This window comes from Rhinatrema bivittatum, chromosome 1 (genome assembly GCF_901001135.1).
Source record: "Rhinatrema bivittatum chromosome 1, aRhiBiv1.1, whole genome shotgun sequence".
NCBI lineage: Eukaryota > Metazoa > Chordata > Amphibia > Gymnophiona > Rhinatrematidae > Rhinatrema > Rhinatrema bivittatum.
This window is the reverse complement of record NC_042615.1, coordinates 186,474,714-186,502,434: the sequence shown is the minus strand read 5'-3', so window position 1 is coordinate 186,502,434 and position 27,721 is coordinate 186,474,714.

Genomic DNA, 27,721 nt, shown 5'->3' with positions numbered 1-27,721 from the left:
TAACCTGCGGGTCCAGCGGCGGTCCGGAACGGCAGCGGTCCGGAACGGGCTCCTGCTACTGAATCTTGTTGTCTTCGGCCGGCGCCATTTTCCAAAATGGCGCCGAAAAATGGCGGCGGCCATAGACGAACACGATTGGACGGCAGGAGGTCCTTCCGGACCCCCGCTGGACTTTTGGCAAGTCTTGTGGGGGTCAGGAGGCCCCCCCCAAGCTGGCCAAAAGTTCCTGGAGGTCCAGCGGGGGTCAGGGAGCGATTTCCCGCCGCGAATCGTTTTCGTACGGAAAATGGCGCCGGCCATACGCCTATGGCCGGCGCCATTTTCCGTACGAAAACGATTTGCGGCGGGAAATCGCTCCCTGACCCCCGCTGGACCTCCAGGAACTTTTGGCCAGCTTGGGGGGGGCCTCCTGACCCCCACAAGACTTGCCAAAAGTCCAGCGGGGGTCCGTAAGGACCTCCTGCCGTCCAATCGTGTTTGTCTATGGCCGCCGCCATTTTTCGGCGCCATTTTGGAAAATGGCGCCGGCCGAAGACAACAAGATTCAGTAGCAGGAGCCCGTTCCGGACCGCTGCCGTTCCGGACCGCCGCTGGACCCGCAGGTTATTTAAGTCATTTGTGGGGGGGGGGTTCGGGAGGGTGGGGGATTTAATTTAAAGGGTCGGGGGTGGGTTTTAGGGGGTTTTAATGTGCCGGTTTTGCGATTTTACGTTTTTTCGATTTTTTACGATTTTTCACGATTTTTCACGATATTTTACCCCCCCAAATGGCAACAATACGATTCCCTCCCCCTCCCAGCCGAAATCGATCGTTAAGACGATCGAGGACACGATTCACATCTCTACTAATGAATGATATTTTTTTCTTTGGACTTTATTGTTGGAATATATTATATGTCCATAGAATATTTGTAATAGATATTGGCCTTTTCGGTTTAGTATCAATTATGAGAGCTGTGGGACTGCAGATTACCTACATGCTGAGGGAGTGAAAGCCTTTGAGTTTGTGGGAGCTCGCCTGTCAGATAGTCTGATAGCAGTGTGCAATGTGCATGCAATCAGTAGCCCCCAACACTGATGGAAAGTGAGCAATGTCATACCATTCTGTCTTTTTTGTTGTTGTTAGTGTATATCTCAAGGAAAAGAAATACATTGATTGGTTCTCCTGAGAAAAGCACTTATGAACTCTTTAATACAGTACTAGCTGACTGACTTATTCCCACTGTGACCCTGAGCATGGCCTGGAAGCTGCCAGAGGCCAATGACTATGAGGTAGTGTGGCAAGGCATGACCTCTTTGTGTGGAAGGCCAGTAAGAACCCCCTCCAAGTGCTGGCATAGGTATAGAACGGTTTCCTTATGGAACAGAAACCTGTATATCACTGATTCATCTTACAAATTTAAAAAATGGCTTTGTTGGATAGCCATAGGGTACCTCCTCCTCCTCTGCTGCCTCTCCCTCCACTGCCATGGATTCCAAAGAATCCAAATATTTACAGCACTCAAAGAAGCACTATTACCCACTGCCAGTACATCCACACCCACCACCAATACACCCAGTACACCTACACCCTTCACAAGTATACCTAGACCCTCCACCAGTTCACCCAGATTCTCCACCCAAAGAGTAGGCCCACATATGCTCAACCAGTAGGCACATACAGCAGAGACACATACTCACATACAATAAAGACAGGCAAACTGACACATAGAAATGGCTCACTGACTCACAGAGAATTGACAAGCATGCAGGAAATTAAAGAAAAAAAACAAGCAAAGAGGACACAAACAAACAGATAACTATAACAATAACAATGATTCTACAACAAACAACTTGTCTCATTCCCCAGCATTAACCAACAATACAATCACTAGGTCCCAAAAGACAAGAGAGGTTTAAATTCCACAGGTTCAATAGCAAGTATAAAAGCTTGTGCATATGTTTGATGACACACGTATGTGCACCACTTATAAAATAAGTAAATCTTTGCATACTACAGACTCTACTCCAGAATACCCTTGAGATGACTTATTTCTTTGTGCATATATATTGTGTGTAACAACAGTATGCACATAATGCTGTCATGAAAATTCACTTGGGCTGCACAAAAGCCATTTGCATGCATACAGCACAATCATGTGCATATAAACCTCAACCAACTCTTTGAAAATAACCCCTTAAATGACTAATGGCTTGATGAAAGTATAGCCCTTGGGCCATATGGTATGACTGAGAGAACTGTGAACCCCTATATCTAAGCCCCTAGAGGTGAGATCCCAAGGAATGCTGTGAACATGAAGGAGGGAGGAGTTCAGTTTTTCAGTCTAGGTCCAGAGAAGGGTGTGTGAAGACAAAGTGTGCCATGTATAGCTGTGCAGAGATCAGCTGAAAGGCAGAGAGACTTCCAGTAGCATGGCACTTGAAGGAGTGCTTGGCTCCTGGTGATACCATGAGAAATATGCCTAGTGGTTAGAGCAGTGGGCTATGAACCAGGAGAGCAGGGTTCGAGTCTCACTGTCGCTCCTTGTGACCTTGGGCAAGTCACTTTACCCTCCATTGCTTCAGGTACAAAACTTAGATTGTAAGCCCTCTGGGGATAGGGAAATACCTACAGTACCTGAATGTAAACCGATATGATATCTCAGATCGAATGTTGGTACTTGGTATATAAAAAAAAAAATGTCTTGTTTAGAGAAGACATGGAAAATTGGAAGTAACAATGGGAGTGTCCTACAACACACACCGTAAGAGAATTGGACTCCAATTGTAAATTCATTATTTGAGGAGAAAACCCTGGAATGAAAAGGGGGAGAGGAATTCAAAACTCACAAATGAGGCCAGGAATAAATGGCATGCCTTTAAAATCCATGTGCCATTTCTAAAAAAAAAAAGAATTTGGAGATGTATTCATAGGATCCTTCTTTTTCAGTCTGTATATTATTTTGCCTGGGAATTTCAATGTTAGAATAAAGAAAAAATCAGTGGAAAAATGACTTCTCCCCTAATTTTTGTCCTGTATGCTATATCAAATCATTTTTTCACTGATTTTTTTTGTTATAACATTGAAATTCCCAGGCAAAATTAAAAATGAAAATGAAAACAAAGGTCCCTTAGTATTCAGCATCCCCAGGGATCTCTCAGTTTGACCTGTGAAATGCTCAGCAGGCACTGCTCTCATATAAATAAAAGTGAAACCAGTTTTGAGATGGAGCCGTTTTTGGAGTTGTCTGCCATTATTTCAGGGCTTGACTAAAATAAATTGTGCTGCCACAGAAAGGAGGGATGACTCTTGACTTTGAGAGTTTTCACCTGTGGTCCACAACACCAAGAAACCCTAGAACCATTCAGGATGACACCCCTCTGAGCCAACAGTTACAGAAGTATAAGTAGGGTTTTTTTTGTTTTTTCCTCGTCGTTCCTGGCAATACTAAGTACTGGCACTTTTTTTTTTTTTTTTTTGCCGCTTCCTGTGCCTGCCAATGATGATTTTGTTCAGCAATATACATGGTTTGAGTCTCTGAGGGAGTGATGTGGGGAAGGACAAGAAGTGAGAGCTGCAGGCTGATACATGTGCAGCTGCCTGTGGTGAACCAGGGCCAGGCAACTAGGTGCAGTTTCCTCCATGAGTCTGCAGCACTTTTCAAGAATGATACCCCTCCCCCCCACCCCCATAATGCATAGGGGCAGATTTTCAAAGCCCTATGCACGTAAATCTGGGAGTATTTATGCGCATGGGGGGGGGGTTACTCGCGCCGGGCAGGCGCAACTTATAAAATTAAGGTTAGGAGGGGCTTTTAGGTAGGGCTGGGAGGCGTGTTAGGTAGGGGAAGGGAGGGGAAGGTGGGGGGGGGGGAGAAGGAAAGTTCCCTCCGAGGCCGCTCCGATTTCGGAGTGGCCTTGGAGGGAACGGGGAAAGCCGGTAGGGCTCCCCAAGGGTTCGGCGCATGCAAGGTGCACTATTTTGCATCCCCTTGCGTGCGCCGACCCCGGATTTTATAACATGCGGGCGGCTGCACATCGTACTCAGATCTTTTCTTTTCTTTTTGGCTGCTGGTGGGATGGGGTCCACTGGCAGCTTTATGGGCTTCTTCTCTTTGCCATTAGTGGGATGGGGTCCACCACTGGCGGCCTCAAGGACTTCTTTTTTTCTTTGCCGCCTGTAGGATGGGGTCCAACAGTGGCCTCACGGGCCTCTTCTTTTCTCTCTGTATATTCATTGAGGAGGCACCAGCAGCAGTGGAGGAGTAAGACAGGCATTGGTGGGGCTGCTGGTGAGTGAGTGTGTGTTTGTGTGTGTATGTGTGAGCATGGGAACCTGCCTGGGTTGTATGTGTGTGTGTGTGTAAGACCATGGGAGCCTGCCTACTTTGGGAGGGGGGCCATGTCAGAGAACGGGTCTACTGGTGGATCCCAACCTGCCAGCAGCCAAAGTGAAGAGGAAAGCTCAGGACTACTGATGGACCCCAACTAAAGAAGAGCTGGATATGCCCAGATGTGTGAGAGAGAGGAAACATATGTGTGAGCATGTATGTTTTTTTGTGCAGATATATAAGAAAGAGAAGAAAGTTAGTGCACCCTAATCCCACTAATCCACAGCAATCTCAAATGGAAATCAAAAGTTCCCAGGTATGGCAAGCATAAATCTTTTTTTATCCTTATTAATTTTATTTTGCAGGTATTATTGTCTGCTGTTTGGAAATATTTTATTGGTATTTGGGAAATGTAAAAAAAAATTGTATGAGTTTTTAATTATTCGATCTTCTATTTGTCTTCTGTTTTTGAAATATTTCTATTTGTTTTTACTATTTTGATTATGTTTTCATTATATTTCTTGATTTTATTGTTTGATGTTTGAGGAATGGTGATGGTTCTGTTTTTTCATTGTTGCACTGCATAGAGAGTCTGGCCTGTTGCCATTTCTAGTCCTGTTTCTGTCTGTATGCTTTTATTTATACTTTTTGGTTGTTTTATTCTATTATTACTGAGGGTCTGTTTGCGGTCTGCATGTGAGAACTGAGGTTAAATAATCTCCTAAAAAAAAAACGTATTCTTATTTTAGGGCCGGGTATACTATTTGTAGTGCTGCCTTTTCATAGATAAGATTCATACTATTAGAGTGGTGGCATTTAGTGCTGTTTTGGTATGGGAGGTTTATTATATTGTAATTGTACTCCATTTACTCATGGCTTTATGAAGGTGAAGCACACACCCACCAAGTGTTACAATAGGCCTAATCACTCACACCGCAATAGGCCTAATGCCATATTGGTTTCAAGTGTCTTTTTCGCAAGGATTTTTATTTGGCACCATATCTCTTAAATTATATTAGCTTGTAAATATAATATGATATTTTTACCTTATAAAAACATATTTTGATTTGTTAATGTAAAATCAATTATAAATGTATAATTCTTAACTGTCTGTATAAGGGGAGGAGGCTAGGGCACCTAATACCCTTGCACTGGCCAGGGCTTCTGGGAGAGGAGGTGAAGACCCAGGGGTTGGGGAAGGTATCAGTTTTTAAAGGTTGTATAGACTTTTTTCTGGTGGGCCCGGAACAGAGACTGAATGAATGGGGGTGGGGGCAGCCCAGTAATTGTTTGCATAGGACAGCAAGAAAGCTAGCACCAGCCCAGTGTGCCCTTGTGCTGATCCACTGCCTCCTCTCTTCCATCTCCAGAGCAGACATTAAGGCTTGAGCTTGGAGCTGGCATGCATTCATCTGATCAGAAATAATCACATCCCTGGGCCAACCATCTTGCTGGAAAGAGAGAGTGCTGCAACTACCTCCTTCCAATGACATTTTAAGCTGCCTATTGCCATGATATCCATGCTGGGCTGGCTGGCTGGCCTAGTAAGGAGGAGGGACTTCTGTTTGGAGCCAGGAGGAAGGGAAATGGGAGATACTCTTCTGCTGGTCAGGAAAGTGGAGAGGGAGAGTGGAAATGACAGGCTGGGGAGGGGGGAAGAGAGAAGATGCTGGAATGTTGGTCAGGGGAATGGTAGAGCTCAGGAAGATAATGGGCAGAGAAAGTCAGAGATACAGGAGGAGAGGGCCATCAGGGGGTGGTGGGCAGAGGGACTGGAGGAGGTCAGGAGAATGGTGGGTGGGTGGGTAGCAGAAGGATAAGGTTGGAATGAGGGAATAAGGTGGGAAGAGGGTGGGGGTTAGGTGAATGGTGGGCAGAAGAGGGGAAGTCAGGGAGGTGCAGGATAGAGGATTGGAGGTTTTCTGGGGTGGAGAAGGAGACACTTTTCCCCTACAATCAGCAGAGGACAGAAGTAGGGCCAGAGGCAACAGTGGTGATGTTTTTTTCAGTGTTACACTGCATAGTTTGGCTTCTTGTAGTTTCTAGTTCAGTTTTTGTCTGCATATGTCTATTTTTAATTTGTGGTTTCTTATTCTGTATTTGGTGAGGATCTGCCTGTGTTCTACATTTGTGACAAATGTGAGAGATTCTGTTAATGCATAATTTCTGTGCAGGGGTCTAATTGCAACCTGGTTTGTTCCTTTTTTTTTTTAAATTTGAGATGTGTTGTGTTCTATGGCCCAGTGTAATATTTGCAGTGTTGCTTTTTCTTGTGTAGGTTTGCTGTGGTTGAGTCTTGGGAGTTAGTGCTGTTCTGGAATGGCAGATTTGTGCAATGAACTGTGAGTCATTATAAGACGAATCTGAAAGTGTGCATCACAAACAAGGTGCATTGAACTTTTTAAGCAAAAATAAGGTAATGGATTGTATTCCCAAAACATTTATTGTTCTCCACATCCTCTTGACCCTCCTTGTTTCTGTCACCAGTGGTGAGCGATGATTTCCAAGCTAAAGTTGATCAAAACATGTATTAATTCTTCATTGATGCAAGAAAGACTTGGGCTACCCACCTTATCAACAGAATATGAAATTGATGTTAGAATGTTAAATGTAACAGGAGACCTCCTCTCCCCTCTCTCCCTGTCCACAGTTTTGGTGGGCTGTCCAGTTATGGTCCAAGAAAAAGTTGGTCACCCAAGTAAGAAGGCTGGCAGAGCCATGGAGGAGCTTATCCCACCATGGCCCGAAATGAAAAAGAGGCCTGCAGGGCTGTGGTGGAGCTCATTAGAGATGTGAATCGTTTCTGAACGATTAAAATTATCGTCAGATAATTTTAAAATCGTCCAAAATCGTTAGAGTGCACGATACAATACAAATGCCCCAGATTTATCATCAGGGGCATTTGTATTGTATCGTTAAATAGGGCGCGGGAAAACCAGCACACCAAAAAAAACCCTAAAACCCACCCCGAAACTTTAAAACAAATCCCCCACCCTCCCGAACCCCCCCAAAATGTTTTAAATTACCTGGGGTCCAGTGGGGGGGTCCCGACGCGATCTCCAGCTCTCTGGCCATGGCTGCGTTGAGAAATGGCGCCGGTAGCCCTTTGCCCTTATCATGTGACAGGGCAAAGGTAGCGCCGGCGCCATTTTGGTTCCTGTCTCCCGACGTCACGCGTGCAGGAGATCGCTCCCGGACCCCTGCTGGACCCCCAGGGACTTTTGGCCAGCTTGGGGGGCCTCCTGACCCCCACAAGACTTGCCAAAAGTCCAGCGGGGGTCCGGGAGCGACCTCCTGCATGCGGGCCGTATTGCCAATCTTCAAAATGGCGCCGGCGCTACCTTTGCCCTCACTATGTCATATGGGCGACGGCCGTGACGTCGAGAGCCAGGAACCAAAATGGCGCCGGTGCTACCCCACTGGACCCCAGGTAATTTAAAACATTTTGGGGGGGTTCGGAGGGTGGGGGATTTGTTTTAAAGGTTCGGGGTGGGTTTTAGGGTTTTTTGGGTGTGCCAGTTTTCCCGCCCTCCCCCGATTTATGATTTTTAATGATTTAAAAAAAAAACAAAACACGACGATCAGATTTCCCTCCCCCCCAGCCAAAATCGATCGTTAAGACGATCGATCACATGATTCACACCCCTAGAGCTCATCCCATCGCAGCCTGAAGAGAAGAGGAGGCCGTGTGTGTGTGTGTGTGTATGTGTGAGAGAGAGAATCTGTATACATGTTTGTGTGTGTATGTGTAAACATGTGTGTCCCTATGTGAGAGCTTGTGTGTCTGTGAGAGCCTAATTAACATAATGGCTCTCAAAGGCACACATACATAATATGTTTGTGAGAGAGGAAGAGCCTGTGTATGTGAGCAAGAGAGAGTGTGTGTGAGAGTATAGGTATGTATATGACAGATGGAGAGTGTGAGAGAATGAGTGTGTATGTGTGTGTGTGAGAGAGAAAAAAAATAGTTTGAGCGGTACTACCTCCCCCAATCCATGACAATCTCAGGAAAGCAAAACATCCCAGGTATGGCGAGCAGGAGATTTTTTAATCCTTATTAATTTTAATTATTTTGGTGTAATTTGCTGTTTTTTGCTGTTTTGAAATGTGGAAAATATTAGAACATTTTTTAATTATTGAATATTATATTAATCAGATTTTTTAAAATACTTTATTGGTGTTTGGGAAATAGAACACATTTATGCAAGTTTTTGTAATTATTGGATATTTGTCAGCTGTTTTGACATTTATTCTTTTTATTAGTATGGTTTTAGTATTATGAATGATGTTTTATTGCTTGATGTTTTACAAGAAATGGTGCTTCTGTTTTTCCATTGTGGCTCTGCATATTACAGTTGGGCTTGGTTTTCCAGTACAGTTTTTGTTGCCACATTTTCATTTATACTTTATGGTCTTTCTATTCTGTATTTGGTGAGGGTCTGTCTGTATTTTAAAGGTTCATTTCTTGTGTAACTAATTCTTGCTGTGAAAATGATGGTACTTATTACTGGCTTTTACGGCATGATGATCATCTCTTCCTCATTTCTATTTTAAACATGTTTGCTCTTTATTAATTTCACTTGCATGCAGAAAGCAGTTTTAATTGTTCTTGCAGAAAATACTTTTTTATTCACAAGTTTTATTGTAACTGCTATTAGTAGATTAGGCAATTATTTTAAGGGATGGACTTAGCCAATGTTACCTCTAAGGACTGGGTTGCTCTGAGCAAAAAATTGATAGGCTTTTTGCTTCAAAGAAAATAGGGTAATATAGCCAAAAATGTTTGCACACAGAAACCCAATCTTAGTCTTGCAGTTACTGTATCCTGTTTTCCTCTGTGCTTCACCAAGTCCCATTTGTCCCTTCCTCTTCCCCCGCCCAACTGGCACATCTAAGTCTTTGTGCTGAAGTTTAAATACAAGTGCTCCCTCCCTCCTGTAGCCCCACAGTGAAAGCATCCCCTCTTCCAGCCATGGAGCTCTGTGTCTACAAACATCCGCTGTTAGAACGGTGTGGCCCTGTGCAGTTCTGTCAACGAGGTTTGAAAAATGAGGGGGCAAGGATCTGGCACCAGCTCACAAGCCCTGTGCTTTTTCCAATCCCCCAACGTCCACCATTACCAGTACCTTTCTATATGGATCAGCACTTTGTAAATGTGAAAGCATATACATGCACCCATAAATAAGTACATATATACATAAAGAATTAAAATGCTGCTTCTTGAAGAAGAGCTCTGGAGCAGCTGGCTCCCCTCCCACCCCTCTGCTATTAATCCCATCATGGTTCATCAATACCTTTTTTGACTGGGAAAGCTGAAATTGTGTTTTATTCATGGCCCACATGGTGTAAGTGTTCTGGGAGCCACTAGTAGGTCCCTATGCACAGTTGGGGAACTTGTTCCTTGGCAGCTAAATCTGCCCTCTCCCCATCCCCCTCCGCCCCCGCACTTCCGATAAATGAAGCACAAGTGTTAACACTATTAATGTCACATTCTTGTGTGTAAGTGTCAAGGCAATGGTCCTCTAAATAGTGCTGCGGAGGAGCAGGTAATGAGTTAATTAATAAAGCCACAGCAGCAGAAATCTAAGAGGGTACTGCAGATCTCTATCATGTCATCTTTATCCGGAATGAGAGGGACCACAGCTGAGATTTGTTAGACGGCAGGCTCATTTATTTTATACAGCACATCAATAACCAAAGCATACTAGACCTAAAATACTGTCAGCTTAACTGCAAGCTACAGAGGTTTGAAAATCACTGTCCTACAATTATTAGAGGACCTTGCATAAAACTTCTGTACTCAAAGAAGCAGAGGTGATACCATTAAAGCTGCCTAATATACCAAATGATCAAACCGGGCAGCAATTACCTGGACACATTTTCTGGTATCTTCCCAGATATTTCTTTAGGGGACAGTAACTTGGTAAAATGTTCATTGCACATAAGCAAAGCTTTTCTATAACTCTGAAAAGAACTTAAAATCCTTTCTGAAGCATTTAAGCAATAAAACACCCCTCATGGACACTAACGGTAGAAAGAAACTGGCATGCCAATGAAAGGGAAGTTAATCACTTTGAGAAAACAGTAAAAATAAAAATAAAAAAAAAAAAATGTAGGGAAAGCATGAAGAGGCATAGCTTAGGGAATGCTTTCCATCATAGACTGTAGGTAGCTACTGCTTTTGGAATGCTGGTGATCGCTCCAACCCAGACAACCCAGAATAATCCTTCCCTCCCTAATATCTCAGAGCCTGCCGTGCCTACATAGGAGATGGGGCAGGGGGAGGGAGGAAATGTTCCCTGCCCCTATTTCCTATCCTGAAGACACTTAAATGAATATAGTAACATGATTTCTGCAGGACTAGCCCAATGTTCACCAGAGAAGAGCATCTGAAGGATAAGAGTGGTCACTTGACACAGCTGAAAGACATCCTGTGCTCGTTTGTCAAGCATCTGCTATTTGTGTGGGTAGCGGGTGGCAAGGCAAGGCAAAATAGAGCATGTACATTTGAAGATCAAATGTAAGCATGCTGGTTTTCTTGCCTGTCCTAGACGTGCTCACAGGAACGCCAATTTTTTTTCCCACAACCAAAAAATAAGCATGTTGTGGAAATCCATGTGCATTTGTCTGAGGGGGACAATTTTTGGCCAAGTCATTTGATCTGGACAAATCACTTTTTGAAAATTGCCCTCAAAGGGTACATCTTTGTGGCTGAAAGAGTGAATTTATTCTTTTAAGCCCATTCTGGGAGACAATGAATTTCCTGCATCTGCATATTTTGCCACAGGGTAGATTTAGAGGAGCTGACAGGGTATCTGAGTAGACAGAGACTTCTCAGAGCTCTCATCTCAACATATGAACAAAAGAAATGCCATGCTAGGTCAGATCAAGATCCATTAAGCCCAGCTCTGTAAGAAGTTGCATGATTATTATTTTTATTATTGTTGCACTTACATACTGTTTAAGCCAGTTTTTTACTTGGCGGTGTACAATCTATGACCATGCAGCCTCTCAAATAGACCACCTTCACAGTTTGAGAGTAAAGTGATGATGAGGAAAATGATGACCATGCTGCACTGTTTGGTTACTGGCTCCTTCCAAAAGATGACAGCAGACACAACTGGAATCAGTCAGTTCTCTGTCTTCAGGTGTCAACTGTTTTCTGGTGGCCATCCTTGCCTTTATGCCAAGCTATATCCAGTATCCCTTTACTGAGCAGGAAAGAAGAAAGGAATACAGAGGTTCCTTTGGCATCACTCATTTCCCAGATGGCATTGAACCCATGTGGTTTGGTTCCTCCAAAGAGCCAGATAATCTACCAGTATCAGAACCACAAGCATTTCTATGGTCTGAACATGTGACCATCTCATTCTGGTGACCGATGTGGTAACCACATTTCCTGGTTCTTTCCAGGTTGGTCATATATTAAGGCAGACTCCTCTGTTTTCAGGATCCAGGAGAGAGAGAGAGAGAGAGAGAGAAAGTTCGTTCTACTAGGTAATAGGAATATGCTCTCATGTTGAAATGACACTAAAACATCAGTAACGTTTGTAGTTTAATTTTGTGTTGTTTTCAAAATGAAATGACAGGAAAAAAACAAATGTATTTATTTATTTATTTGTTTGTTTGCTTTTATATACCGACATTCGTTGGTGTATATCACATCGGTTCACATCATAACAACTGGAATAGTATGACAAGAGGTCATACTATTTTACATTTTAACATTAACTGTGATTAGTACTAAGTATACATTAAACATTAACACATTAACTGTGGTTAGTGCTGGTACTAATGATACAATGAAACGCTAATTTTGGATGCAAACTTTATAATGAGTGGCAAAGAGCCTTGTGGGGTGAACATGTAGCAGGAGTAACATTTGGCAGGAATAGCGATAGATGTTAAAAGGAAGGTTAATGGGGAGGGGAGTCTCAATATTGGATGCCAAAAGTAAATGATTGAAATAGAGAGTCTGGGAGACAATGTCTGCACTTTGTTTTTCATTAAGCTAGTACTAAAATGTTTAATGATGCACAAAACGTTTAGTGCGGGCTAAAACGTTTTACAGTGTGCTAAAATTGTTTATCACATGCTAAAATGGAATAAAAAGCAAAACAAAATGAAAAAACCTGAATGAAATAAAACAAAAGGAGTAATGAAATACAACAATTTCCCTCCACACCTTTACTGGGTAATGATGAAGATACCATTCTAATCATCTATGATGCTAGTGATACCTTCTAGCATAAAATGGTACATTATTTAAATTCTGTACTTGTATGTGATAAAGGGTATCCTCCTGTTGGCTTGGCTACTAATTCCCTTCTTCTATTTCTCCTCTCAATCTGAAGAGCAGTAAAACCATTCTCAGTCCTCTACCAGGTTCCTGAATGAGTGCAGTTTTGGCTTGCTGAAAATCCATTTTCACTTGGTAGATCACACCAGTCTTCTTATATCTTGCACCTGTGAAGGTCAAAAATACATTCATTGTGTGTTGCGGACAGAACACTGGACCCTTGGGCCGGCCTGGCGGAGTGCGCAGATGGGAAGAGGGAATTCCTTGGAGATGGCATAGGCTGGGAGGCGGAACCAAGACAGAGATGAAAGTGAAGTCATCACCCTGGAAGCCCAAGATCCCCCCGAGAGGAGCTCATGAGGACCCGGACCGCTGGGACTTAGGAGAAGGAATGAGACGAGACGAGAAGACAAGCCAAGGGTCGAGGCAGGCGGCAGACATGGAGAATCAGTGACAGAGCCAAAGTCAGAAACCAAAGAACTAACCGAGAGAAATCCTGAAGTGGAGTGGGATCTGGAACAGCAGGATCAGGATCAGGAGCGGCAAGACCAGGATTAAGGTCAGGATTAGCAGGATCTGGATCAGCAGAATCAGGATCAGCAGGAACTGGAACAGCAGGAACTGGATCAACAGAAACCAATCCTGAAGCGGAGTGGGATCTGGAACAGCAGGATCAGGATCAGGAGCGGCAAGACCAGGATTAATGTCAGGATCAGCAGGATCTGGATCAGAAGAATGAGGATCAGCAGGAACTGGAACAGCAGAACAGAAACAACAGAAACAGCAGTAATAGCACAAAACACTCTAACACTGAGTAACTTCGTTGCTAAGCAACCTCCACAGGGTAGACGCCAGCCTTAAGTAGTCGCTGGCGTCTGAAATTACCAAAGGGGGCGGGCCATAGCTCCCCATGGTTGGACCGTTGAAAGGTCCCCTCTCACGAGGCAGCAGGTAAGAACCGGGTCGCTAGTCTAGCTACCGGGATCGCAACAGTACCCCCTCCCTTACGTCCCCTCTTCAAAGGACCCAGTTTACTAGGATGATCCAAGTGAAACTGTTGCAGAAGAGATTTGTCTAGGATGTTGCAAGCGGGCTCCCAAGTGTTCTCCTCCTCACCACAGCCTTTCCAAGCTAACAAGTATTCCCAGCGACGACTAAAGAAATGTACATCAAGGATCTCTCGAACGTGGTATGTAGGGTCATCAGCAGCGGGGTTCTCCATAGTATCAGGAGATCTCTGATGAAATTGAGAAAGAACTACCGGTTTAAGAAGAGAAATGTGAAATACATTGTGGATGCGTAGCACAGTAGGCAGGCGTAAATGATAGAAAACCATTCCAACTCTCTCAGCAACTTGGAATGGTCCGCAGAATTTAGGAGCCAGTTTTTTAGAGGGCAACTTGAGGTGAATGTTCTTGGTGCTAAGCCAGACTTTGTCTCCCGGAAGGAACACTGGCGCTGGTCGACGATGCCGGTCAGCATGTCTTTAGCGGCTGTTGCTGAAGCGGTGAGTTTATCTTGAATGGATTTCCAAAGTCTATGCAACTGCTGGGCAGACAAATGGGCTGCTGGTGATGGCACTGACACAGACAGGGGAAGTGGTGGTTTAAGTTGCTTCCAATATACTGCTTGAAAGTGCGAACTTCCAGTAGCCGAGTGAATTTGGTTATTGTAGGAAAACTCAGACCAGGGTAGTAACTCTACCCAGTTGTTCTGTTTGTCGTTAGCAAAAGCTTGAAGGAAAGTCTTTAGGGAGCGATTCATGCTCTCTGTCTATCCGTTACTTTGGGGATGAAATGCGGTGGAGAAACTGAGTTGTACCTCAAACTTCTTGCACAGAGCTTTCCAATAACAGGCCGTAAATTGCGGGCCCCGGTCAGAAATGATGTACTGCGGAAGTCCGTGAATGTGAGAGATGTGCTGTGCAAATAGCAATGCTAACTCTGCTGCAGACGGCAGCTTGGTCAACAGCACAAAATGAGCCATTTTGGAAAAACGGTCCACCGTGACCCAAATGACGGTTTTCCCATTAGAAAAAGGCAAATCTACTACAAAATCTGTAGCTATATGAGTCCACAGTTCAGTTGGAACAGGCAGTGGTTGCAATAGCCCCCAAGGGTGACCAATTTGAGGTTTTTGTCTAGCACAAATAGGACAAGAACTCACATAAGTACGTACATCTTGTCTTAGGTTTGGCCACCAGTAATAGCGGTTCAATAAATTAAAAGTCCTGTCTCGACCAGTGTGGCCTCCAGTCAGGGAATCATGGGCCCAACTCAAGACCCTTGTCCAGAGATGCTTGGGAACTGTCTTCCCCAGAGAACTCACAATCACAGCGGCCAGGTTGAACTTAGTGGGATCCAGGATGTATTGAGGACGCTCCTCCTCCTCCTCTAACTCAGAAGTATGGGACAAGGCATCCGCATGGATATTTTTGGATGCTGGCCAGTAGCAAAGGGTAAAATCAAAATGGTTAAAATAAAGAGACCACCTGGTTTGTCTGGGGTTCAGCCTCTGTGCTTGGCACAAGAATTCCAAGTTTTTATGATCAGTGTAGACTGTGACAGGATGGATTGCACCTTCTAGCCATTGCCTCCATTCCTCGAAGGCCAACTTAATTGCCAAAAGCTCCTTGTCCCCTATACTGTAGTTACACTCTGCCAGTGAGAATTTTTTGGAGAAATAGCATGGAAGCAACTTGCCTGTGTCTGAGTGCTGACTGAGTATCGCTCCTACTGCAATGCTGGACGCATCTACCTCCACAATAAAAGGACGTTGCGGATCTGGATGATACAAACAAGTGTCCATCAGGAATGCCTATTTTAAATCCTCAAAGGCTTGACAAGCTGTTTCGGACCATTCCTTGGCATCCGCCCCTTTACGAGTCAGTACAGTGAGGGGTGCAACTCTCAAAGAGTAATTAGGAATAAAATGTCTGTAGAAGTTCGCGAATCTGAGGAAACGCTGCAAGGCTTTTACCCCCACGGGACGGGGCCAGTTTGTGATTGCTGATACTTTCTCTGGATCCATTTGAAAACCGGTAGATGACACGATGTACCCCAAAAAGGGAAGCGACTCACATTCGAACATACATTTCTCGAGTTTGGCATACAGGTGATTGTCGTTCAAGACTTGCAACACTTATCTAACATGTTGGCGGTGGGACTTCAGATCTTGGGAATAAATTAAGACATCATCCAAATACACTGTGACATAAGAGTGAAGCATCTCTCTCAACTCCTCATTCATAAGATTTTGGAAGACTGCCTGAGCGTTCCACAAGCCAAACGGCATTACTAGGTATTCATAATGCCCATCTCTTGTATTAAAGGCAGTCTTCCATTCATCTCCAGGATGGATGCGAACTAAATTGTATGCTCCCCACAGATCAAGCTTTGTAAAGATCTTTGCCCCCTGCAGTCTGTCCAAGAGTTCTGGAATTAAAGGAAGGGGGTACTGATCTCACTTTGTAGTGGTGTTTAAGCCTCTGTAATCTATACAAGGTCTAAGTGTACCATCCTTCTTCCCCACGAAGAAAAACCCCGCTCTGGCTGGTGATCGAGAAGGGCAGATAAATCCCTTAGTGAGGTTTTCAGTGATGTATTCAGACATTGCACGTGACTCTGGCAGAGACAAAGGATACACTCAACCACACGGTGACGTGGTGCCGGGCAATAAGTCTATGGCGCAGTAAAAAGGGCGATGACCTGGCAAAATCTCTGCTTTTTTTTTTTTTTAAAACCTCTGCAAAGTCCATGTAAGGTGTAGGAGGCAATACAGAAGTACTTAGCATGTGCATGACAGAAGGCCTCGGCACCTTGAGACAATTGGAAAAACAAAAGGGGCTCCACTGAGCTATTTGTAAGGAGTCCCAATGAATTATGGGAGAGTGCTGCTGTAACCACGGCAACCCCAGTACCACCGGATGCACAGCTTTCTCCAAAATCAAAAAAGATATCTCTTCCGAATGCAGCACTCTGGTCCGAAGAGTCAGAGGAATCGTAGAGTCAGAAATACTCCCAGGAAGGACTGTACCTCGGATAGAAGTGATGCATAGCGGGGAACTTCGAGGAACAGTAGGCAAACGCAGTTGTTGCACCAAATCCGATAAAATGAAGTTTCCACCCGTTCTAGATATGAAGGCGAGAGTGTGAAAGGACCCTTCTGGGTATTCTAGAGTCATTGGTACAGTACATTGAGGAGCAGAATTAACACAACCTAGGAGTAGCTCCTCTGTACTGCCTAGGCTTTGGCATTTTCCGGCTGCTCCTTGCACTGGGCTAGAAAGTGGCCCTTGTTGCCACAGTATAGTCACAATCCCAGTGTGCGGTGTCTTCGCCTCTCCTCAGCAGTCAACGGCATGCGACCTAACCGCATAGGTTCTTCAGCTGATGGCTCTGATTGTGCCGTCCCGTGACTTGAAGGTGTCGTCACGGGTCTAGTGAAGACTGGTGCTAAAGATATGGACCAGCGTAAAGAATGGCCCTCCTTGGCCCTTTGCTGGAGGCGTCGGTCTATCTGACCGGCTAAATCAATTACGTCATTGAGATTATCAGGAATGTCTCTGGCGGCAAACTTATCCTTGATTCGGACAGACAAACCTTCCAAAAAGACTCCCCGCAAGCTGTCATCGCGCCAGCCTACCTCCATTGCGAGAGTACGAAACTCAATAGCACAGTCTGCCAGGGATCGAGATCCCTGTCTTAGCTGTAACAGCTCTGACGTAGCTGTAGGCAGACGTGCGGGTTTATCAAAGGCTTGTTTGAAGTTGCGAACAAACTGCTGCAGATTGTTCAACAAAGGATCCTGGCGTTCCCACATCGGTGAAGCCCAATTCAACGCCTTCCCTTCCAGTAGCGACAAGATGTAGGCAACCTTCACTGAATCTGACGGGAACTGACCCGGAAGTAGCAAGAACCTAATGTAACACTGGTTCAGGAATCCTCGGCAACCCTTGACTTCGCCCACGTAGCAGGAGGGAGCTGGAAGCTGAGTGGATGCAGATAAGCTTACTGTGGGAAACAGAGGAGGTACCGGTGGTGGCTCTGGTGGAGTGGCATCCAGCCGATTTGACAATCACTCGACGGTGGCAGCCAATGCGTCAAGACAATGTTGCTGCTGCTGCAATTGTTGGGCCATCCCGGGAATGGCTTGCAGTCCGGAGATGTCCACCGGGTCCATGGCTTAGCAAACTGTTGCGGACAGAATGGTGGACCCTTGGGCCGGACTGGCGAAGTATGCAGATGAGAAGAGTGAATTCCTTGAAGATGGCAGAGGCCGGGAGGCAGAACCAAGACAGAGATGAAAGTGAAGTTTTCACCCTAGAAGCCCAAGATCTCCCCGAGAGGAGCTCATGAGTACCCGGACTGCTGGGACTTAGGAGAAGGAATGAGATGAGATGAGAAGACAAACCAAGGGTCGAGGCAGGCGTCAGACACGGAGAATCGGTGACAGAGCCAAAGTCAGAAACCAAAGAACTAACCGAGAGAAATCCTGAAGCGGAGTGGGATCTGGAACAGCAGGATCAGGATCAGGTGCGGCAAGACCAGGATTAAGGTCAGGATCAGCAGGATCTGGATCAGCAGAATCAGGATCAGCAGGAACTGGAACAGCAGAAGAGAAACAACAGAAACAGCAGTAATAGCACAAAACACTCTAACACTGAGTAACTTCATTGCTAAGCAACCTCCACAGGGCAGACGCCGGCCTTAAGTAGTCGCTGGCGTCTGCCATCACCAAAGGGGGCGGGACATAGCTCCCCGTGGTTGGACCGTTAAAAGGTCCCCTCTGACGAGGCAGCAGGTAAGAACCCGGTCGCTAGTCTAGCGACCGGGATAGCAACATTGTGTGCATATTATATAATATTTCTATCCATCATCTCCCCCTGACTGAATGTGGTAGCTGTGAGAAATAAAAGACAGATACATAGAAGGAAGCTGAAGATAGTAAAATGGCCACTATAGGTGGAATATCATAGAAAGTTTAGGTAGTGGTGTGTAAATGTTAGGACAAAGCAGATGAAAAGTCTTCTGAAAAGTATGTTTGAATTGTTAGGGGTGTGCATTCGTTTTCGCCGTATTGGCGATCTGCAACGTATATTTTATTTATTTATTTATTTATTTATTTAAGTTTTTTTATATACCAACATTCAAGACAGTAGTCCCATCATGCTGGTTCACAAGAAACAGGGGTGCAATAAACTTTACAATTTGAACAATGGTGCAGAAAAGCAGTTACATGTAACAGGGAATCAATAACTAGGAGTAAGAAGGAAAATGAAGATTAAATAATTATATATATATATATATATAATAACATTATAAGAGGTGGCTATTAATGCTAATACTAGCGAAGAATGTTGATTGGCTATTAATGCACTATTCGTAGTATTCATGGGGAAGCGAAACGTATCGCAATTCCCCATGAATACACGAATCTTCGCCGAATTATACGGCCACCTAAATAAAAATTTAAACAACCCCCCCACCTTCCTGAACCCCCCCCCAAGACTTACCAAAACTCCCTGGTGGTCCAGCGGGGGGTCCGGGAGCCATCCCCTGCACTCACACCCTCGGTGCCGGTTTCATCATGGCGCCAATAGCCTTTGTCACAGGGGCTACTGGTGCCATTGGTCAGCTCCTGTCACATGGTCATCGGCGCCATCTTGTGCTCCTACCATGTGACAGGGGCTGACCAATGGCACCGGTAGCCCCTGTGACATATAATGGGCAAAGGCTATCGGCGCCATTTTGTGTACTGGCATCGGACGACCGGAGTGCAGGAGGTCTCTCCGGGACCCCCGTTGGACCCCAGGGACTTTTGGCCAGCTTGGGGGGGGGGCCTCCTGACCCCCACAAGACTTGCCAAAAGTCAAGCGGGGGGTCCGGGAGCAACCACCTGCATGCCGGCCGTCCGATGCCAGTACTCAAAATGGCGCCGATCGCCTTTGCCCTCACTATGTCACAGGTACCGACGGTCGGCCCCTGTGACATAGGGAGGGCAAAGGCGATCGGCGCCATTTTGAATACTGGCATCGGACGGTAATTATTTTGCATCATAGCTGCTCATTAATAATTTATATACAATTTTGCAAGTGGAAAGCTATGTGTGGAATTTTACTATTTGTAAAGCTGAAAAATGTTGAAAAGTTCACTTTGTGCACTTTTTTAAGCTTCAAAAAATCAGTATGTTCCCACGCAGTTTTACCATGAGAAAATTCCTGCAGCGTGTACTAAATTATGGTACTGGAAGTTTTCCTCATATTGCTCAGGCCAGGAAAGCCTCATGTTCCCAGCTGCAGCAATGTGTGATGGTGCCCCCCCCGCCCCCCATCCTGGTGCTGCCATTTATTTATTTATTTATTTATTTATTTATTTAATTTTATATACCGGCAACCGTTTGCACATCGTGCCGGTTTACAGATAACTTACAAACCAAGATAAATATAGGCGGAGCCTTTACAAAGAACTGTGTGTAACATGAGCATAGTAACATAGTAAGAACTCGAAAACTAGGGGAGGGAGGGGTGAGGGTGATCTTGACGAGGGGGGGGGGGGGGGGGGGGGGGGGGTGAGGACGGGTACAGGAGGAGAAAATATGTACAGGGAGTCAATAAATAGAGAATATGTACAGGGGTTGTATACTAAGGTTGTATGTGCGCATGAAGAGCAGGGAGGGGGGTGAGGTAAAATGTACAATTGTATTAGGTGATGGCTTGTTAAGTGAATGATGTTAGGTGAGGGGTTTGAGGTTGTCCTGAGGGGAAAGGTGTAGGTCCTGTGGTGGGGGTGTTAGAATTAGGAGGAGGTTGAGAGGGGGTGTTTATAGGTGAGGATGGTGATTGGGGGTATGCTTGGAGGAAGAGCCAGGTTTTGAGTTTTTTTTTAAAGGTAGGGGTGGAAGTTTCGATGCGAAGGTCAAGGGGCATGGAGTTCCATAGGGAGGGGCCTGCGAGGGAGAGGGCCCTCTTGGTGGAGGAGATGAGCCTTGTCGATTTTATAGAGGGGGGAATAAGGGTTCCACGAAGGGAGGAGCGGGTGGGTCTTGTGGAGGTACGTGGGAGGAAAGGAGGGTTTAACCATCTTTTAAAGGGGCTGTAAGGCCCTATAAGATTTCCCTATCCCGCCCCTGTAAAAATTCCCTGGTAGTCCATGGGGCAACTCCCCCAGACACTTACACTCTCTAGTTTGTCATGTAAGTTATTTTCCTTTAAAGTTACCTGAACTTAAGCCCCAGCACCAGGCTTCAAGCATCACCTAATTTGCTAAAATAGCATCCCTTTCAGAAACTACAATGTCCACCCCATGGACTCTCCCCAGGCTTATCCCTAAATCCTGGGAGTATTGAGTGGGTAAGAGTGATCCCCAATTGCTCTTGCCCCATTGGTGTCATCTTTAAAAATGGCATCAGCTGACCCCAGGCACTCCATTGCGCCTCCCATACCTTTGGAGGGTCCAGTGGGTGGGGGGTGCCTTTTCTGAATGGGTAATCCTTTTTTTTTTTTTTTGCAAAGGGGGCAGGGTCTGAAGCCCAGGGACAGAATTTAAGTGGTGGTAACTTTAAAAAAAATGTATACATCAGGCAGGTATGTGGAGAAATTGGGAGGTTTGTCTACGAACAAGAGAATGTTTTAAAGGGGGGGGGGAGAGACTCTTATAGGGCCTTGTGGCCTCTTTAACTTAGTGCCCCAAGGACATCACCAGCCACCTTAGCCTGGCAGGCGGTAAGGGGCAGTTAGCTATATCTCTTGAGGTATAGCTAACTGGCCCACAGTACTGCAGTTTACACTTTTTTTTTTTTTTGCAAGCTGTGCTACTGATTACCATGGAAATGAGCCTCTCTGTTTATTTTCCTTCTAATTTCTTCAATTTATCATAGTCTCTCTCTTTAAAATTAAATGCTTCTGCAGTCATTTTATTTATTATTATCTCTCCAATGATTTTGTCAGATTTGATTTTCTCATGCTCATTATTGCCAAGCAGCTCCTGCACCATTACCCCTTGTACTAGGTTCTGCTTTCCACTGAAAACAAGATCTTGAGTGACAGGGTTTTGTTGTCCACTTTTCCAGGATCCTCTCTGTTGAAGGTGCCCCAGAGTATGTCATGCAGGTGCATACAGTGCACTTTTTCATCCTACCTTTACTTTTCCAGTGCTACTTTTCCCTGGTTTAAGCATATAAAATCTGTCAGACTAGCCTTAGAAAAGTGGAGTTTGCTTCCTAAAATTCATATAAACCCTTTATTATTTATTTATTTATTTATTTATTTATTTATTTATTTATTTAGGATTTTTATATACCGACCTTCTTAATACAAGTATCAAATCAGGTCGGTTTCCAAAGAACAAAACTGTCGCGGTTAAGGCGTTACAATAAACAGAGTTTCTGAACATAGGAACATCAATAAATATTACATAGGCAACAGTAACTTGACAAAGTAACGTGGATAACTATGGGTACTAGCTAAATAGGGGTAGTGTAACTTGGGATATACAGTTAATAGAATAATGTGTAGATGGGCGCAAACATGATTATTACCAGGGCAACTCTCAACCAAATACAGTAGTGGCAGAGATGGTTTGCATTTTTATTTGTGAAGACTGTAGCACATGATGATGTTATAACTAATGCATGACTAAGCTACTGATAACAATGAGTGCCCTATAATAAGCATTTTTTTTCGTATGTATGTGAGTACAGTGGTTTTCCCCATTTAGTTACTCAGGAACTGGAGTGAATAATCATGTTTTAGTGACTGTTCAAATGAGGCAATGTAGGGGTATAAGTATGGGCACTCCTGTGAGACTTGCTCTTCAATAATACTAGTGTAGTTTTCCCATTTTCTCTGGGGGACTAACACCAGAGTGACTATCTGTGTGAAAAGGGATAATGGGCTCATCCATAAGACAATTAGAAAGTTAGGGGTGGATTTTCAAAACCCCATGCATGTAAAAATCGGTAGATAACTGCATGGCCAGGCCGAGCACGCGCTGAGAGCATTTTTAAAATGGCCCGGCCACGCGTGTATCTACCGATATGCGCAGAAGTTCGGGGTTCACAAAGGCACAAGCTGGGACTGAGCTCTAGGCATAGCAGGGGGGCAGGGCCAGCTGGGATAGCACCATTTTGCGCTGTTCCAATGACTCGCGCACCGGCAGCCAGCCGGCACACGCAGTTTACTTCAGTTCGGGGCTTGAAGTAAGTTAAAAAACAAAAAAATAAAGGGATAGCTAGGGTAGAGACTGGAGCAGACTGGGAGGGAACTGGAAAGAAGCCCTAGCATGTTGCTGTGTGTAATTGAAAAAATCCCCCCCACCCACGCGCAGAGGAGTCCACCCACCTGCACAAGTGCACATGGACATTAAAATCCGGCGTGCATGTACATGTGGGAAACATATTTTATAACATGCGTGTGCTGATTGTCGGTGCATGTTGGTCCAGTGATGTTGCTAAGGGCTAGGCAGGCAGATTATCGGTGCCCATTGCCCCAGTGAGGTTTTTGGAGACATGGCAGGAGATAGCAGGATGTGTATGACTCAACTGATGGTATTGCAGACATAGCCGCCCACTATCTTTAATCCTGGACCTAGATGGTAGCAGCAGTGTGACTGCAGATGTGAGACCCAACTGAAAGTGTTGGATACACAGGAAGACTCAGCTTTCAGCTTTCAAAGATGTATGGTCCTCAATCTGACATCTCTTGCCTGGGTAGCAGCAGCAGAGTGATTGAAAATGTGCGACCCAACTGATGCTGTTGGGGACAAAGCAAGACTCAGCTTTCTGGGTAGTGCAGCCCTTGATCTGTCATCACGGGCCTGGGCATCAACAGCAGTGTGATTGTGGATGTGTGACCCAACTGACAGTTTTGAGGACACAGCAGGACTCAGCTTTCGGGGTGGTGCACCCTCAATCTGACATCTCGTGGCTGGGCGGCAGCACCAGAGTGATTGCGGATGTGGACCCAACAGACATTTTTGCGGACACAGTAGGACTCAGCATTGCATGTGTTCCAGCCCTAGGACTCACACTTCAGGCCTGTAAGATAGCAGCATTGTGACTGAGGATATGTGATCCAACTGATGGCGTTGGGGGTTACCATAGGATTCAGCTTTCAGGGTGGTGCAGCCCTTGATCTGGCATCTCGGGCCTGGGTGTCAGTAGCAGAGTGACTGCAGATATGTGACCCAACTGACAGTTTTGGGGATACAGCAGGGCTCAGCTTTTGGGGTGGTGTGGCCCTCGCTCTGGCATCTTGGGTCTGGGCAGTGGCAGCAGTAGTATGATTGCGGAAGTGTGACCCAACATAGAAACATAGAAACATAGAAATGATGGCAGAAGAAGACCAAATGGCCCATCCAGTCTGCCCAGCAAGCTTTCACACTTATTTTTCTCATACGTATCTGTTACTCTGACTGCTGAGTTCAGGGCCCTTATTGGTAACTTTTTGGTTCTAATTTCATTCTACCCCCGCCATTGATGTAGAGAGCAGTGCTGGAGCTGCATCAAAGTGAAGTATCAAGCCTAATTGGTTAGGGGAAGTAACCGCCGCAATAAGCAAGCTAATCCCACGCTTATTTGTTTACCCAGCCTGTGCAATTCAGTCCTTGGTAGTTATCTGAATATAAATCCTCTTTTCATCACCCCCTGCTGTTGAAGCAGTGAGCTGCGCTGTATATGTATTCAAAGTGAAGTACCAGGCTTAATTGGTTCGGGGTAGTAACCGCCGCAACAAGCAAGCTACTCCCACGCTTATTTGTTTACCCAGACTATGCAATTCAGTCCTTGTTGGTAGTTGTCTGAATGTAAATCCTCTTATCTTCAATCCCGTCTGCCATTGAAGCAGAGAGCTACGCTGGATATGCATTGAAAGTGAAGTATCAGGCTTATTTAGATGAGGTAGTAACCGCAGCAACAAACAAGCTACTCCCATGAGTATTCATGAATGCAAATCCTTTGTCCCACATTTCCTCTTGCCGTTGAAGCATAGAGCAATGTTGGAGTCGCATTAACCGTGTGTATGTTTATTGAATAAGGGTATTAATCTCCAGGTAGTAGCCATCATTCCCGCAAGCCACCTCCATGCCTCTTCTCTTCATTCACATCCTCTAGACTTTATGGATCCACAGTGCTGGAGACACAGCAGACAGATGCTGTTAGTCACTGGATGTGGATGTTGCTGGATGTATTGTCTTCCCCGATGCTGGTATTTCAGGTATGTCAGGCAGACAGGCAGAGCAGCTAAAGGACCTTCAAATTCCTTTCATTCATCTTGCTTCTCACATGCTAAACCTAGATATCTAAGTAAAGGCAGATTAATTATCAAGAACACTAGTTTTTCATAAAGGGTGGTTACAGCCTGGAGTGATGAGGACTAACAATGTCCCCTGTGATTGAAAACATTCTTTCACTGGGGACACTTAGTGGGCAAGAGGGATAGCGCTGAGCCACTCTCGCTAGGTCTGGCCAGATGAAGGACTTGTGGGACCAATATGCCAGCACATCTGTGTCCATATCGTCGATGGGCTCTGCGAGACAGCGTGTCACTGAGATTTGAGCTGCTGTCTGCTTTGCCAGTATCAGACGTGTGTCTTTCTTCCCACTGCTTCTAAGATTGTGTGGGACAGAAGTGAGGATTGTTTCCATTTTAATATGGAGGAGGGAGTGCTAGGTGGTAATGACAGGATGCTGCTCTGACATGCACTACAGTCTGACCTAGCCAATAATAATGTTTCCTCCTGTGCTACATCCCTCCTCTGCCTCAGCCTTTGGCACTCTAGTTGATAGTCCTCCTCTGTTAGCATGGTCTTCATAAGTGTAAGATTGTTGGCCTCCAATGTGAGGTTCCCTTTCACACATAGATCACATAATGTAGTGAGCATGTATGAGGCCTTAGTCTCTCTGTCACTTGCTTTTCCAAAGATGCCAGACAGTGCAGCACCTCAGGTCTAATTCCCTCTCCCAGTTGAAAGCCCTCCAACTTTTCTAACAGGATGTTTACTATGAGTGTGATATCTCCCAAGGTGTTGTTTGTGGCACTCAGCTCCTCTGTGTTATCCTTAAAGAGCTGCAGGATTGTCACAAGCTGTCTCGTGACTGACCAATCATGATGCCCTAGGGGAGCCTGCACACCTATCTCCATTTGCATAGGCAGATCATAAAGGGGTATCTGCTGCTCCACTAGCCTTTGCAGCATCATGTAGGTAGAATTCCAGCAGGTGCCCACATCTTGAATGAGAGGCTTGTGAGGCATTTCTAACTCCTCCTGCTTTTCATAGAGAAGCTGCCCCACCTTCACAATTCGGTAGAAGTGCCCACCTATTTCCCTACACTTCTCTATTAAACCATGCAGGTAGACATTCTGTGATTCCCTGGACCTCTGACCCAAGGCCTCTTTCACTGCTAAGCGCAGGGTGTGAGCAAAGCAGCCTACACCCTGATATCCCCTGTCAGATACTGCCTCTTATGTTGGAGCCATGGTCGGTGACAAGAACTCTGCATTTACACTTCTAGCTCTCTGATCCAACTGCCATCCCTCAAGCATTCCTCTAACGTCTCCTAAAATATTGGCCGAGGTATGGGCCCTGTCCGCCAGGTGAGTGTGACTATGCAGCAAAGCCCACCTGCAGCATCTTACTCTGTCCCTGTGGAGTTGTTGCTATCACAGCCAGTTGTCACCAGTGTGCCATCAGAGAGAGGAAGCAGTTTGAGGCATTTGTGGATGTTCAAATGCTGCTAGTAAAATGAGCCCTGCTCCCCTGTGACTTCTCTAGTTGGGCCTGGATGATACTGCAGCAATGCTTGTACAAACCAGGGGTGACCTTTCTGCTGAAAGTGGTCCTGGAGGGCACTTTATAATTTGGCACTAACAGGTACAGCAGCCACCTCTGATCCATGTTCTCCACTACCTTCAGGGGCTGATTGTCTAAAGCGATAATCTCACCAATAGTCCTAGTCACCACTTTGGATGTTGACTGCCTCTTTCCCTGTTATAGTGCCACCGAATACCACCCCATTTCCCCAGTTGTGGGCTGTCCCTTCCTAGGTAGAGCTGGGATCTGCTGCTGCTGGCCTGCCACCTTAATAGTAGAAGGAGCTGAAGGCTTGGAAGCAACTTGAGGAACATTCATCCTCTTTTCAAATAGTGTCCTCTGTCTTGCAGAAGGGGCCCCCTGACTACTGCTTCTACCACCATTCCCAGGTGCATATTGAAGGCGATGATGCTTCTTCAGGTACTGCTCCATCCCAGAATTACTTAAATGGCCCACTTGCCTACCTCAACTGATCTCCTTTGCACAACAATTACATGCACAAAGTGTGGGTCCTCCTTTATTTCTCTCTCCTTCCATACAACAGGGTCTGGCTGAGATACAGCTGGTCCTGGCATATCCTCCTCCCCAAATTTCAATTTCTTGCAGCTTGACATGCTTGCCTCTCCTGCTGATGCTTTGGATTTAAAAAATCCCTCTTTATTTTGGTTGGGGGACTCACTGTGGTCTTATACAAGAATCCTTTTCAAATTGTGGGCTTCCCATGGCCTCCACCTTTGCCTAGCATGATGTGATTTTATCAGGTGATGTACCGGATTACAGGTATTTACAGTACATGTTGGACTGATCAAATCATGTTTTAATCTTTATTATTTTCAATTAGGTAAATGCGTGTGACACTGACTAAACTGAGTGATCACCCTGTGTGTAAGATTGAACAACACAAAGAGAGAATTTACTACAGTACTATTTTAAGTTTCTATATATATTCCTCTTCAGACTAGTGCACTGAGCAACACACATGCACAAAGGAGAGAATGATGAATAATGCAATAATATGTATGTGTGTGCAGCCATGCATGTACTAGTACTGCAGTAACAAAATTAATATATAAAGTGGCTAGCTGTATCTGTGACATTTCTTGCCTGCTTTCTTTATAGAATGCACTGACTCTGGTGCACAGACCCAGATAGAACATAGAAAAAGGCTCTCTATCTTGGGCACTGTGGCACTGCTAGTGTAGCAGTGACTAGTACTAGTTGCCTGTCTGGCAAAGCTGCTGGTTCACTGCACCAGGTCCAAACTTAAAGTGAGACGGTTACAAAAGCAATCACTATAGACAGAGC